Genomic DNA, 14,651 nt, shown 5'->3' with positions numbered 1-14,651 from the left:
ACTTTTTAGAAAATAAAAGTTGTTGTGAAGCACAGACGGCAGCCTGACAAGTAGGATTTTTTTTATTAAGAATCTGAGGAGTAGCTTGAGTCCTCTTGAAATAAATTAAACCAGACAAAACAGTATTTGTATTCGTCATCACACAGCCCAAATCTATGAAATATTGGATGTGTAACACTCCACATCTTCTTGACTTTAGGATCTAAAAAAGATGCACATGCATCTTGATAAGTCCAGAGGAAAATACTAAAGTCAGCTTTAGCTAGAATTTAGTCAGAATAATCTAAACAAGAAGAACTGGTCCAAGCAGGCTAATGTGACTATGTGGTGATTCGGATTAACCACAGGAGACAGGGCGAGGTGTCATAGATGCAACTAAGTGCACTCACCCTTCGGGACACCTGAGGAGTTACAGCTGTCAGATTTGGCAGGAGGGCTTTCAGAGTTGAGCCAAAAGCTTTTTCAGCATTTTCAACCAAATGAAGGAAGAAGCTAGAGGAGGAAGGTTTCTTTCTGTCTAAGACCAGATATGCTCTCAACATTTGAAGCCTGGTTACACATCAACAGGTCTCAGATGTGTGACAGCTGTGAATCCCTTTCAATCTCATGGCCTTAAGCAGGAAGACTGATACCATCCAGCAGATTACAGGAGTAATGAAGCACTGAATATGTTGAAACTTTGGCCTAATCCAAGTTGAAAAAGCTGGTATGCACACTGTTCCAACCCTGAGAAATATTGAAATGGACATACTAGAAAATCTGCAGCTGGTATATGCAACATGTATGTTTGTATGTCAAACTCCAGCACAGACAGCAGAAGACGGAGGCAACACACCTGTGGGTGACAGCAAAACCTTTCAGTAGGTTTCATGATGGTTTTTAGTGCACGATCCTTTTTGAGTATGTTGGTACAAAACGTAGTTCATTTGGGATCTAGTTGCTTAATTAGGACTTTTGCACTCTAGTTTAATGGTCTCCATTCAACCTCTGAAATAAAGTCTAAAAAAAACCACAACAAGAATGTTTGGGCACAGTATCCAAGATTCATTCTTATTAGTTCATATCAATGTGTAATTTACCCTTCAAGGATCAATAAAGTATTATTCAATCAAATTTAACTTGCCATACTCTGTTGTCACTAAAGCAGAACCATGTGAACATTCACTGTTGAATTCTTGTAATCCAGTGAAAGCGCTCTCACATTCTCGTACCGCCACTGTTTCGTAAATCCTCACAATTTCTCTGTCACATCTTTGCCTGACCGCATGAAAATGTCAATGGATGTCAAAGGAAGTGTTTGAAAGTGATTGATCAGATCTTGGAAACATGTACCAGCATTAATGCTACACTAACTACCATTTTCCAGTTGGAGAATAAATGCACTTTGATCAATTAAATTCAAGACGGAGTTGCATCATTTTAAACTGTGTCTGCTGTTAGGGCTGCAATCAACAGATGTGCTCACAGTTGGTTTATTGCCAGACTGCTGCTATATAGGCCATTGGAAACTTTTAAAAGGACAGCTGTTCTGCAAAGGGAAATGTGTTGACTCAAAAGCACTTATAAAATATGAAGCCAGACTGTGCAGAGCTTAAAATAACAATAGCAGAAGTGTGAGAAGAAAGTAGTCTGTTATGACACAAAATGTCTTTATACATTTTACATGCACATCAGTTTGGCTGATTTTCTCAAGACTTGATGACATTACTAGATAAAAAATTGCATAATTAATAAATGAATACTGTTTTAAATCAGTAATCTTCACTGCTCAGTTTTTTTTTTTTTTTACATACATCTTCAAAAAGAGTTTTTAATTTGGAGACATCTGGACTATAGAGGCCATCCGCCTTCATAGATACATGAGGGTATGAGGAAAATCTGAGTTTGCATGCGTCAAGGCACTAGAACTATGAGTAGGAAAGTAGTTAAGTTGTATTTTTTAATTACTAACACTGCACTTGCTGATGCAAATGCCTCTGTTAGTAGCCTGATATTCCTTTGACAGAAGTAGAACTTATAGATTAACAAGAAAAGCCAGACAACTAATGTCTCGATGTTCTTTCAGTTATGTCATTTTTTCCAGTGTTCTTCATTCAAAGTCTGATGTGATCTGGAACAGATTTAACTATAACTGGTAAAGTTGGTCTGTTTTTTTTTTTTGTCTTAATTGTTTGGGGATGAAATGGGTCATAAGCTTTGAATCTTTTTTTGCAACTTCCATTCAGCTATATTGAAAACAAATTATCCAAATGCCATCTCAGTAAAGAACAGCAAAAACAGAAAAGATGGGACTAATATAGCCAGTCTCATACATCAAATTTTAGTAGTAGGAGAAAAAAATCTCACTGCTCAACTTTTTGAAATCAAAAGATTCTTATAAGTGGATGATGGTGGTGTGTTGCCTGTTTAGAGTTAAAGGAACGGCATACTGAGGATGAGGGAACATTTTATGTGATTATTCAAACAGAACAGCAAATCTGATTTCTGAAAGCAACCTGGTAATTTACCCATTATGTTTCTCCATCAAATCATGTGTTGATCCCAAAACTATGCTGCCTGGGGTGTTAGAATCGCTGCTTCTTTCCCATATTTGTTTAAATGCTTTTCTTGAATGAAATAAGCTTGGTCCATCCCATGGGGATGGGCGCGGGGATCCATCTCTGTTTCATAGAGATTAAAAATTAACCAAACAATTGTGTTTCCGGACCACTCTGAAAAGTTGGACCCTATGTGACACCAACAAGTATAAGTGTGTGTGTGTATAAGCAGACGAGGTGGAATTAAAGAGGGGATTGGAAAAAGAGATAGTAAAAGAAGGAAGGATAAGGTTGAGAAGGCATGGAGATAAATCTCTCAGTGGGGGAAAGTGGTGGGCTCAGTTAGGAACCGGAGAGAAGCAAGTATTAGATTCTAATGAAAAATCTGCCTGCAGGTAGTCATAGTATCTGCTGGTATATCATTTCACAAGTAGCAGAAGACCTCTGATGGATTCAAGGTATTTGTTTCTAAAAATCTGTTGCTTAGAAAATGTTTTGAGAACTGGTACAAAAATATTTTTTACATATTTGGAGTTTTTACATTCAGAAATGTCCATGAATTATGACAAATGTGCCAGTGTCGTGTAATTACATTGAGCACAGCGTAATGTTCAGCATGTTTACATTTTGTACTCTCCAATGATGATTGACCGGGAGGAATGTTTAAAAGTGTGGACTTGCTTTCCTGAATTTGAAACACAACTAAATGCAATTAATTTTGCTGTCTGTAAACGGGGTAACACCTTCAGCACCATTAAAAACTTATGGAACTGGTTATAAATAGAAGGCAGTGCGATGTATCTGATTGCTTTATCAAAGTACCTGCTGCATCTGTCAACAGTCCAGTCTTCCAGTGAAAATGCAAATGTCTCCACATTGTTGCATCAACGTAACACGCCATGTTACAAAAATAACAAATATCAACTCAGAACATAGCAAGCGTAAGATCTAGGAACTACTTTTCATACCAAAGTAATCACACAAGCATCAGTAAATCAGCTACCACATCTTAGTCAGTGGATTTCTTTTGTCGCTCTCTTTAGATGTTTTGTTTTCCTGATGCAGAACAAGAATTTGATCTGAAAGGCGGCAACACCAAACACAAAGAATGAAACAAACCAACTCATAAAGAAAAGTAAGTCATGATAGAAAAATGCTCAGAAAAATTAATCCTGTCTGTCAAGTTTGGTGGAGGAGGTAGGACCCAGATGCAGTTCTTTCAAAAATCAAAAGGTTTATTCCAAAGACAAAAGAAGGGGAGCAAGAACAAAAGACGCGGCAGGGCCGGATCTCAAAAATACTAAACTATGAAATAACAAAGCAAGACTATGAAACACAAAGCAAGACAAAACTATGAGACGAAAACTACGAGAACAGCAACTTGACTTAACTGTAGCGACTGTGGCATGAAGGGTAGTGAAAGTGAGGATTCTGCAAAGAATGAGAGGAAACCAGGAGACTAAATGCTGTGGAGGGAGTGATTAGTGAATGAGTGCAGCTGATGATAATGAACGCAGCTGACGTGAGTGAAGCTGATGGCAGGGGAGAAACATGACAAGAACTGAATCTAAAAACATGACAAAGAACCTGAAAACATGAAAAGACCTGAAACAAGATTCAACAAAACATAAACTGTGACACTGTCTTGGCTTTGGCTCAGACGAGGGATGAAAAATAGCATGTGCAGTTAGCTTGTATATTAACGTGTTTTCACAACCATATTCTTAAAGATGCATCAGTATGTCCAAAAAAAGTTTTGATACAGATCGAGGGGTTGAGATGAATACTGGGAAGAAAGATTGAAAGCATGCTTTATTGAAAAAGCCATCATTTTTTTCTTTATGGATAATTTACACCAGTTTAACTGTTTTAAAAGCTAATAACTGTTTGCTACAAGAAGAAAAAGCCCTATAATAATGATAATCTAATTCCTCCCATAATGACAGGGGTAAGAATAAATTCCAAAATAGTGAGCTGTACCCCTCACTATACCCCCAGGGGCTATTCTGTTGTTGGCAAGAATACTTCTATGTACCAGTTTTATCTGATATTTCTGGGTCAAAGTCAGACATCAGGCCAATTTAAAACAACTTCAGTGTTTTTACATGTCTTCTAAGTCTAGTTTTAGTCATACAACACAATAATTAGATTTTTCCAAAAGTCATGTAACTTATTGACTGAAGAATCGTCAGAGCCTAAAGGATACCAGAAGACAATATCGGAGAGGTTTGTTCCTTCTTGCCTTGAGAATATAAAATTGATTCTTCAGACCCAACCAACAAAATGGTTTGCCCTTCGTAATTTGATAGTTCATTTGTGTCTGATGTTTAGAGAGGGTGTCCATTTTTTATTTATAGTCTCTAAAATTCATACTTGTTTGTGCTTGTTTTAATGGGTTTTTATTTAGTACTTGAGAACTAACAGCACAGTATTTTCTTATTGAAATTGTGCAACCTTTGAATGCATTAACTGTCACAGTAGAAAAATGTTCCACACTTTTGCTTCAAAACCAGTGGTTATACAGTGATTTTTTTGTCTACTGTGTTATTGTCATGTTTGTTAGTTTTGTTATGTTTTAAGTTCCTGGTTTAGTCTTTAGTTTTGCCATGTTTTCCTTAGTTTCTCTTGCCCTGCCATCAGCTTCATCCACGTCACCTGTGTTTCTCCCCTCAGCTGCACTTACTAATCACCAGTCACGCTCCTCAGTATTTAGTTTCCAGGTTTTCTCATGTTCATTGCCAGAGCCTCACCATCATCAATGCCACAGTTGCACCTGTCTAGTCAGATTTAGTCTTATCAGATTTGTTCTCATGTTTTCCACAGTCATAGTCAGGTTTTTGTTTTTGTCGTAGTTAAGTTTTTGTATTCCGGCTCAGCCGCACTCGTGTTGTTTCTTTTAAATAAATCAAGTTTTACTTTTGAAATATCTGCATCTGGGTCCTACCTCCACCACGCCACACCACCATCCAATGTGACAGTTATTGTCTGTGTCATAAAAAACCAGTGAGAGGACAGAACAAAACAACATAAGGGCCAGTCGTTAATGATCTGCACTCTGTGGAATCAGTGGCTCGAGACAGAAAAGAATGAAAATGTCAGATAAAGCAGATATTAGGCAAATAAGGGGAAAAACAGGCAAAAATAACTAAGACTGTGAAGTAAGCCTGGCACAACATGACAACAGAATCTTCATGGATAGTATGGTCTTATAAAATGATCTAAAATGGCAGGCAGTGTCAAGCTGGAGATAATATTAAGAATTAAGTTCTCACTTTATTGCCCAAGTAGAGATCAATGGTAAAGTAAAGCTTACCTTTGTTACAATTAGCACGTGTAAGAAATGCTTCAGGCTTAATTTTCATTACATCAGTGAATGCCTCTTCAGTTTGGCATTTTAGAAAACGTAGCAAGTGTTGAAGGTGAAGAAAATTATATGAAAAATCATGCCAGTGAGAGTCTCAAATGCTGAGGGATAACTTTCTAATATATCCATCAGCTAATTTTGTGGACTTGAGTTAGCTTTGCAAAGGTGTCACAGTGTGACCTTTAAAGGATGGTTATTGCACATCATAAAAAAATGCTTCTGCTTCTAGAAAAATAGACATATGAATATGTATATGTATTAAAACTGAAAAAACTAAATGAAGTGCAAGCCATTACTTGTGTTAGGCAACTACTGCAGTCATTTTGGTTCATCTTCAATAATAGCACTCATAATTACAGAAGGCGCTGCACATTATGCATCACATTCAAACAATCGGAAAGGCTCCTGTTGTGCGCTGAAATGTCGCTGTTAAATCAGGGAAAAAGAAACAGACCTACTGAACAAGGTTGCTCAAAAATCTATATATTGCCTTGTCCGTCTACTTTATTGGAGCATTTGGTACTCAGCCTTGAGGAGAAAAAGTAAACTAGATCAAAACTAATCCTCTCATCACTCTCCTAAATCTTTATCCATTGACCAGGTGACCACATGAGGCTGGGGAAGATAAGAGAACAAGAAAAAAAGAGGATAAAATTGGATTATTGACTAGATGAGTTTACACATAAGATGCAACAGCTGAAGATACACACTGTGGAAATCCTGGTGTTTGTGCAGTTCATAAATATTCAAGTCTTTATCTAAAATGAGTCCCCTTATGTTGCAAAATTCCCATTCATAAAGAGCCCATAGGAAGTTAACAGCCTTAGAATTTTCTATATTTTCACCAAATGTAGACAAAGACATACAAAGTTTAGTAATTAGTTACTTAATCATCAAGAAATTACGTATCTGTGAGAGAAGTATTTGAAGTTTTAGCTACAATTTCTTTGAAATGCTTCCAGAAACAGTCCTGCACACCAGCTTGAAGGAGCTTTGGTCCATTTCTTCATACCCCAACTATGGGTTGTTGGTTGGATGGAGTTTTCTTGAATTGCGGGTTCTAAAACAATGTTTATGTTTCATCCAAACTCCAAAACATTGACTTTCTTCTTCTTTAATTATTCTATACTAGAACATCCTGTGTTTTAAAGGTTGTTGTCTTCTTGCATGATCCACTTTCTCCTGAAACTCTGGTGCCCATCACCACCACTGCCACGGACATATCAGTGATCTGATAAGGTTCTTGTACTGAAAATCTATTATTTTTTTCTTTCTGAATGAAATATTTCCCGTTTAAACTAAAAAACAAAATTCTAGTTCGGTTTTATCAGTTCACATAACATTTTTTGAAAAGGACAAGCCACTCGGAAAAAGTTAGTTTCAGCTTTATATTTTAGAGAGGATTATCTGTCTTTTGAGAGCTTTAAATAAAGAAAATTCTGATTGACCTGACTGATTATATTTATTAATGGAAAAACAGCAGTGTACAGTTCCACAGTCATTTGAATATGTAAAACATTTAAATTATTCTTTGCACCTTTAGATGCATTGAATCGTAATTTAATCAAACCGTAAGGCCAACAAAGACTCAAAGCGTTATTGTTATCCAATAAAGTGCTCTGCTGATGGTGAACCAATGTGAATGAGGTCTTTAGTTAAGCTGAAATTGCCCTGAATCCCCTTGTGACCTTTGAGACTATTACATGCCTTGCTCTTTGAGTGATTCCGTTGATCGATTACTGCAGGGGATGCTCTTGAATTTGTTCCATTTCTGCAGTGTCTGACTGTGGATTAGCAGCATCAGAAATCTTTTTCTTAGTGTTGGTGCGAAGCTGCACTTCTACAAACATGTGATATAGATATCGCTATATTACATGTACTATAACGACATACTTGGGCAGATCTTTGTTCTTTAAATAAAACAGGGAGTCCAGTCTTGCCTGATTGTCATCTAATTGATTAAAAAAACAACAACACCTGATTCTAATTTCCTTTGTAAATGAACTGCTAAACTTGGAGGTCCGCGTGATTTTGCTGCTCACAGCTGCTTACTGAATCAGTTTGTCTAATTTTGTATGAATTATTTAACAGCGCTCTTTCCATACTTTTAGTAGTTGTCAAAAAATCCGATGATGTATTTAAGCGGAAAAATTTGACAGATCAAAACAACTCGTCTGATCCAGCACATTTGAAGGTGAACTCAGATTAGGCTGCGGTGCGTCTGTGCATGTGGACATGATTTTTGTTCATATCAAAATCCTGGAAGGTTTGTAGTTTAACACCAAATCGTGTTGTTCACAAACATTCTGGGAACAGATTAGGTTTCCAACTATTCTTTATGTCTCAGTGCTACTTCCCTCCAGATTAATTTAATTCTACCTGGTGTGACGAGGACACGTAACAGAAGAACACCAACAGACAATTAGACCATCTGTGACTAATCACCAAAGTTTGGAACAAACATGAAAGGCCAGTTAAGTCATTCCCCACCATCGATAAGCAGAGCCTCAAATAAAGAGAGACAGTGGGTCAAAAAATACAAACACAATGTCGGGTTATTGTGATTAAAGGAAAAGAGAGAAATTAAACACAGAAAGCTGAGGTTGACACAGTCACATCAATCACATTTAATCCCAGATGCAGCTAGAAGTCTTATTCCAGTCTGTGCCTCTCACAGCTCTGTGACTAATCAATACATTTCAACTGCTTTTCTCCTGTGAAAATATGAACACACACTCATATCATGAGGGCTGCTCACTGAAAGTCATGAAATTCCCCCAGCTTGATGTAGACTGGGTGTATCGGTCTGTCTGTGTATCAGGACCCAGCTCAGGGTAAAAAGAAAAGTATTTCAAATATTACTCCTCTTTTGGAGGTGCTGACAGCAGAAAAGGCTGTTAGCACAACAATGACAGATTTTCACGGTGAATATTTAATTAGTAAATATGAACCACCATTTTTTTTAACCCCAATTTTTTATTTTATTTAATTGTTTATTTATTCTCTGTTTTGTCTTTGGCCTCAACCAACATCTGAGAAAAGCAGAGAGGTGCTAAAAAGACATGTTGATTTGTGTTTTCTTCTAAAACGAAGCCAAGTATGACATAATCACATAAACCGTGAAACAGAGAAGGGAAGTTTAAGCAATTTTGAAGAAACAGAAAAAGAAAACTGCAAAGGTTCTCTTCTGATGGATGAGAGCGAAGAAGAACCCTTGTAATGCCCCACAGTCCACCCTGCCTGGAGCACACTGGACAAAGCCTATATCATTGCTTTTAAAACGTTAGTGCAACTTCAAATAAATCTTCTTTAAGGCTGACATTTGATCTTAATCTGCACTTAGAGACATTTCTAAGTTATAAGAGATGTTAAGCATGTGGCCTCCTGACCTATAGGACTAACAGAGGCTCCAGAGCCTCTTGGTTTACACATTAAGTACTGAGTAACAGCAGAGACTGTTTTCTTGCAAACATTTCTGGAAACCTGCAGTAGGCATTCACAAGATTGAATTAACTTCTTTAATAAATGTCCATTTCCATAATTTCTTAAGTCAGTTATCATAAAATGCTACTTTGTAGTTTAGTATTGTAATATAGACTTGTGCTAAATATAAGTTGACCAGATTTCTGAGTGATCTTACCTGGACATTGACTTCTGCTTTTGTGCTCTCCTTATTTGACCATATCAGCCGCAGGATGGTTAGTGTCACTGGGTTCAGTAAGTACAGATGTTCACGATAAAAGCTTCTCAACAATTTTTCCCATTTTATAGAGGTTACGATACTGTACAACACATAAGTGACAGCTAGCTCAGTTGGGAATAGATGCTGGCAGTGATTATTACTTTGTTAGCTTGGACCATTTATATCACTGCGTTCATTATCAAAAATGCAGAGAAATTACCAGCTCTCGACTCTGTAATTGCTTTGAGAAACTCAGTGTTTTTACAAAGGAACATCTGTGCGCTTACAAATCATTAGATGCATGTAATTAAGTTCTCTGTGCTGTGAAAGGAGACTTTACTTTCAAGACACAGTATCAGAGTTTTGTGTTTTGAAACACAAAGTGATCCCTACAGAGGCCTTACCGCCTTTTGGACCTGCAGGGCCTCAGTCCATCCTTTTACTGGCCTGGGTCAATCTTCATCTGCTTTCAACAAAGGGCTGTGACCCCCTTTGAATATTGTTTCCATCCATCTTTGTTGATGGTAACCAACTTGCCATCTCTGCCTGAAGTTTTACCCAACATGCTGGGATGAGCACTGCTTTCCGCCTCCTCGTTGCATGCACCTCTGTGATGACAGCGCACAGAAATCTGTCTGAAGATAATACAAATATAGATCGGGGAGGCTGTTGTGCACTGCGAGGTGTGGAGAGCAGCTGGGAGACAGAGATGCTATTTGTTACACTTTGCAGGTGCTTTTACGCATGGTCTATGAGACAGAAATGCCTGGCAAAAATAGCACGCCGTAAATATTTGTAAAAGTTCACAAAGAAAATTTTCAAAGCACCCCATGTTTTATTAAGAAATGCCAAGCTTCCTTTATTTTGTATCTTCCGTCAGGGTCACACTCAATGGCTATAGTATAGAACGTTTGCTTTTATTGCAACTTATATGATACATGTTAAGAAACTATGCATGAAGTGGGTTGAAAATATATAAATTTCATGTTAACAGGAAGAAAGCAAATAGAAGAGTCAGACAAGAAGAGCGAGTGTCCTCTGCTCTGTATCAATAAAGTGCACTCCCTCCTTATCTCTATACACCCAGTGATTATTATCAGCTGGAAGAGGCTCAGGCAGCAAGCATTAAAGAAAGAAAGAAAAAAAAACACTTCCTTTACTTCCTGTGAAGTCACAACGACATGTACACTTAATGGCCATAATGTTCTCCTACTGACAGACACCACAATTGATATGGAGGAAACCTTTTTTTTTCTTCCATTCTCTCATCAGTTTCAGGTTGTGCTGCCCGAGAGAAGCTCTTGCTTAAAAAATGTTCCACAGACACCTACAAGTGACATTACAAACATTACATCAGAGTCGTACGAGAGAGCAGAGTTTGAACAGCAAGGGGCCAAAGCTCTGAGTGTGAAAAGATCCAGACGATAATGGGCACAGAACAATATGTACTCAGGTAGGATTGTGCAAGAAGGACATTCTCTTGAACTGCTCTGTCCACCAAACACTGTTTCCATCCACAAGCTGCTCAGAAAACCAAACTACTGACTCAGCTAAGTTTCTCTCTCCTGAAGTGTTGTGGGTGTGTGTGTGCCGTTTATGGTACAGGTGTAACGTAAGGAAGAATATCCAAAACAAAAGACGGCACTCATTTTGTGACGCTGGTGGTCAGGATTTCAAAACTTTGGAAAGTTTTCAGGGATGGGTTTTTTCAGGTGAAACGGTGTGAATGTAGTATGCAGATAATGAGACTGATGCAACACTGTTGATTGTTGTCAGCTTAAACCTATCTGTAGCTGCAATTGCAAGACACTAATTGGTCTGAACTTTTGTATCGCGCTCACTAACATATAGTTCAGAGCCTGACCAAGGCTGATTTCCCAAATCCCTTGAAAATCCAGCTGATTCACAAGGTAAGCTTATTTCAAAGTGAGATTTCTTTTGTGATCAGGTTGAGGGAGGGTTAATGTTCAACATAGCATCCATCTGCCAGCCCTCTGCCCTTTAGAGGGAAGCAGAGATGGAAATTACAAATTATATGACTGATTTTATGTCTGTTCAGAGTACTTTGATTTTTTATTTTTTTTTTTAAAGGTGAAATGCGTAAACTTGGAAAACTACTCGCTGTGGAACTATAGCTGCAGACTCTAACGGCAAACCTAACCAAAATCGGAAGTGAAAGCTAACTCGAAACTAATCAAACATAGTACATAGATATCCCTAAAACTGACTCCCAAGCAGAAGTTGGAGGCACACAGAGGAGGAGAGGCTGGACACACTGATAAGAGTGTCAACACTCCACTGTATCTTCACATAGCTGCACAGCATCATAATGGAACTTCAAAATGTTGTAATTAATTATCACCTAACTGCATATGGTGCATTTTAAATGTGTATAATTAGGTTTAGGGCAAAACTAACAATGTCCATATAAGTCCATATATCTGCCCACCTGCAGTTCATTCACTATAAAACAGCTACAGTTTTACACAATTTGATTTATTGTGAAGAGATAACGCACATACATCATGTAAGGTACCAGAGATCATATGTTTTCTGTTACTTTCTTCTGTAAAATTCTTATACAGGCAAACTTATATCCACTACACATCTATATCCAGGCTGACTTTGAGTTTGATATAGCACAACCAGTATAACCTTCTTTAAGGTTTGATAAACACAAACGGAAAGCTTTAACAAGCTCAATATTTAGTCTGATTCTACCGTCTGAAAATAATACGCAAGTAATCAGAAATCCTTTCACACTCAGATGCTTTTTGGTGTGAAAGCAATAACACCATAGATAACATTTGAATCTTGCAGTATCAAATATGACAAGGTAATAGGTTTCTGCTTTCTCATATTGAAGTTTTTAAATTCTTTATGGCTCACCTAAATGTATTTTGTTGCACAGGGAGCACTTGTCTCTATCGAAGTAAATGAACAGTCCTGAAGCAGATGATCTAATCTGTAAGGAACTCCCATTTGTCAACAAACGTGTGGGTGTTTGCTGACCCCGATGGCAGCTGCCTCACCTTAACCCTCTTGTTCACAAATCAAAGACAACATGCGAGCAGGGAGGAGGCTGGGGATATATGACAGCCAGGAAATGGTTGGTCATGGTCTGAACCGGTTTGATCAGCCTTTGTTTCTGTCACACTGGGTGGCACAAACAAATGCAAACAATTATCAATGCCAAGCACTTCATTTCTTCCCTCTTGAGTGTTTGCAGCGTCTGCCCACACTTTATGTTGGAGCAAAAACAGTATTTTCTAAGGGCTGATGCCTGTATTTATATCCTTTGGCATACATCATGCACATGAATGGCAGATGATGGGGGGTATTGCAGATGTATTCAACACTGCGTCCTCCATTAGAGTCTTTGTTGTGGTAATCACACTCACGACATCTGGGCTTAGGATTTTCATCACTTGGCCTCAACATCTTGTTCCTAGCGAAAGTAAGTGCATATCAACACTGAGGAGAAAGGTGCCACCTTAATAAACATCACTGTCAATGTGCAATTCTGTCCTCCATCCATTTAGTCCTTTTCCTATGTTGCTTGTGTTTGTTTTTTAAACATGAACTGTTTGTGCTTGAAAATTTAAAAAAAGCATAAAGCAACAAATTAAAAAGGGAATGGATACTATTGACAGTGTTGGTTAAAAAAAAGTACGTGTGAAGAAAGAAGAGTCATTAAAGCCTAACAACGGCCTACCATCACCCTTGAGATACGTAAACAGTTATTATTCTGGAAAATAAAGGCATTTGAATGCATGTGAACCTGCTGGTGTGTCACTGCCATCTTGCCACATGGTAACGCTACATTCCTCTGCACTCAGGGTCAACAATATTGAAAATGTGGGCGATGACATCCCATCTACAGATGTCATGGTACATAGGTTAAAACAAACAAATAAACAAACTGAGGCTCAAAACACGACTTAAAAAAAGTTTTGCTGCACCTACATCAGATAGTCCACCTACGTTTCATGGGTTGTGTTTATTTGGGAATCTGACAGGTTGTGGGCTGCAAATCTCATGAATTACGAAAGCTATATTTGAAGAAACATTGTTTTTTGTCACTTTTTCTTCATGGGAAAAGCAAGTATGACGTCTTCCTGTAGTCAAGATTTCAATTCAAATGCGAGTTCACAGCAGCGGTCAGCTGTGACTAATTTTACTTAAAATTTAGCAACGAAATATCTTATTATTAGAGTGAAATGTAGTGACACTAATGTACGTCATTTGACACAAAAAGGCAGCATGTAAAGAGGAAACTACGCAAAAACAGCAGTCAGGCAAAATAACTTGTATTCATTCATGAAGGATGGAGGCTGACAAATGGCCATAGAGTACGTTACATTAAAATTCACAGCACTGGTGCTCATCGAACTTATGAATCGGTAACTGGCTGTCACAGACATTTGTGTTCTCCGCCCCGTGAGAAGATGCTATAGAGGATAAATGAAAACCGCTCAAGTGAATTTTAGAATCAAAAGAAAAATATCCAAAGTAGGGTTCAGACACCAGTCCAGTCTCACAGAAAAACGTGAAACAGTCACGAAACAGAAAACTTTATGCTGATAGAGACAAAATCTACAATATATGTCCATAAAGTCTCTTTATAATTTAAATGTATTACAAAGGCAACTGAGGAGACATCTTAATCAGATTTGTTCTATGTTCTCAGTAGTTATCAAAGTTTTTAATCACGTTGGATTTGTGTATTTCAGGTATCCTGTTGATGAAAGAGGTACCGTTAAATGAACCCCTAAAAAAATGTCTACTCCTCAAGAAAAGGCACAATGTGTGTCAAGGTTTATTGAAACAAAATCGGATACGCAGACTCAACGAAACTACATAACTAAGTATGGAAGAGGGCCACCGTCACTTCCGTCATTTTGTGCATGGCACAAGAAATTTATGGACACAGTGTTGGATAAAGGTAGGAGTGGATGACCGAGAACAGAGGGATGGCCCCTTTCCCTGGTTACTAAAACAAAAGAAAACTCAAAAAAGTTCTTCAGCTTTTCAGACTTTTAAATTAAAACAGCTCTTTAAATTGAAA

The 14,651-nt window shown here is 37.8% G+C and overlaps 1 protein-coding gene across 1 annotated transcript in view; it reads right to left on the bottom strand.

The window, feature by feature from the left end:
- tle5 (TLE family member 5, transcriptional modulator) overlaps positions 1-13,404 on the bottom strand; it is a 125,665-nt gene extending 112,261 nt beyond the window's left edge. Inside the window, exon 1 of the mRNA XM_072389608.1 lies at positions 13,394-13,404. The gene's annotated coding sequence lies outside the window, so the exon portion shown is untranslated. The remainder of the gene's footprint in view (positions 1-13,393) is intronic.
- Between the last annotated feature and the right edge of the window lie 1,247 nt (positions 13,405-14,651).

Source organism: Leuresthes tenuis, unplaced genomic scaffold (assembly GCF_036924035.1).
Source record: "Leuresthes tenuis unplaced genomic scaffold, fLeuTen1.0.hap1 SCAF_7, whole genome shotgun sequence".
Lineage (NCBI taxonomy): Eukaryota > Metazoa > Chordata > Actinopteri > Atheriniformes > Atherinopsidae > Leuresthes > Leuresthes tenuis.
The sequence above is the reverse complement of the archived record's forward strand: the minus strand, read 5'-3'. Positions and strand labels throughout refer to the sequence as shown.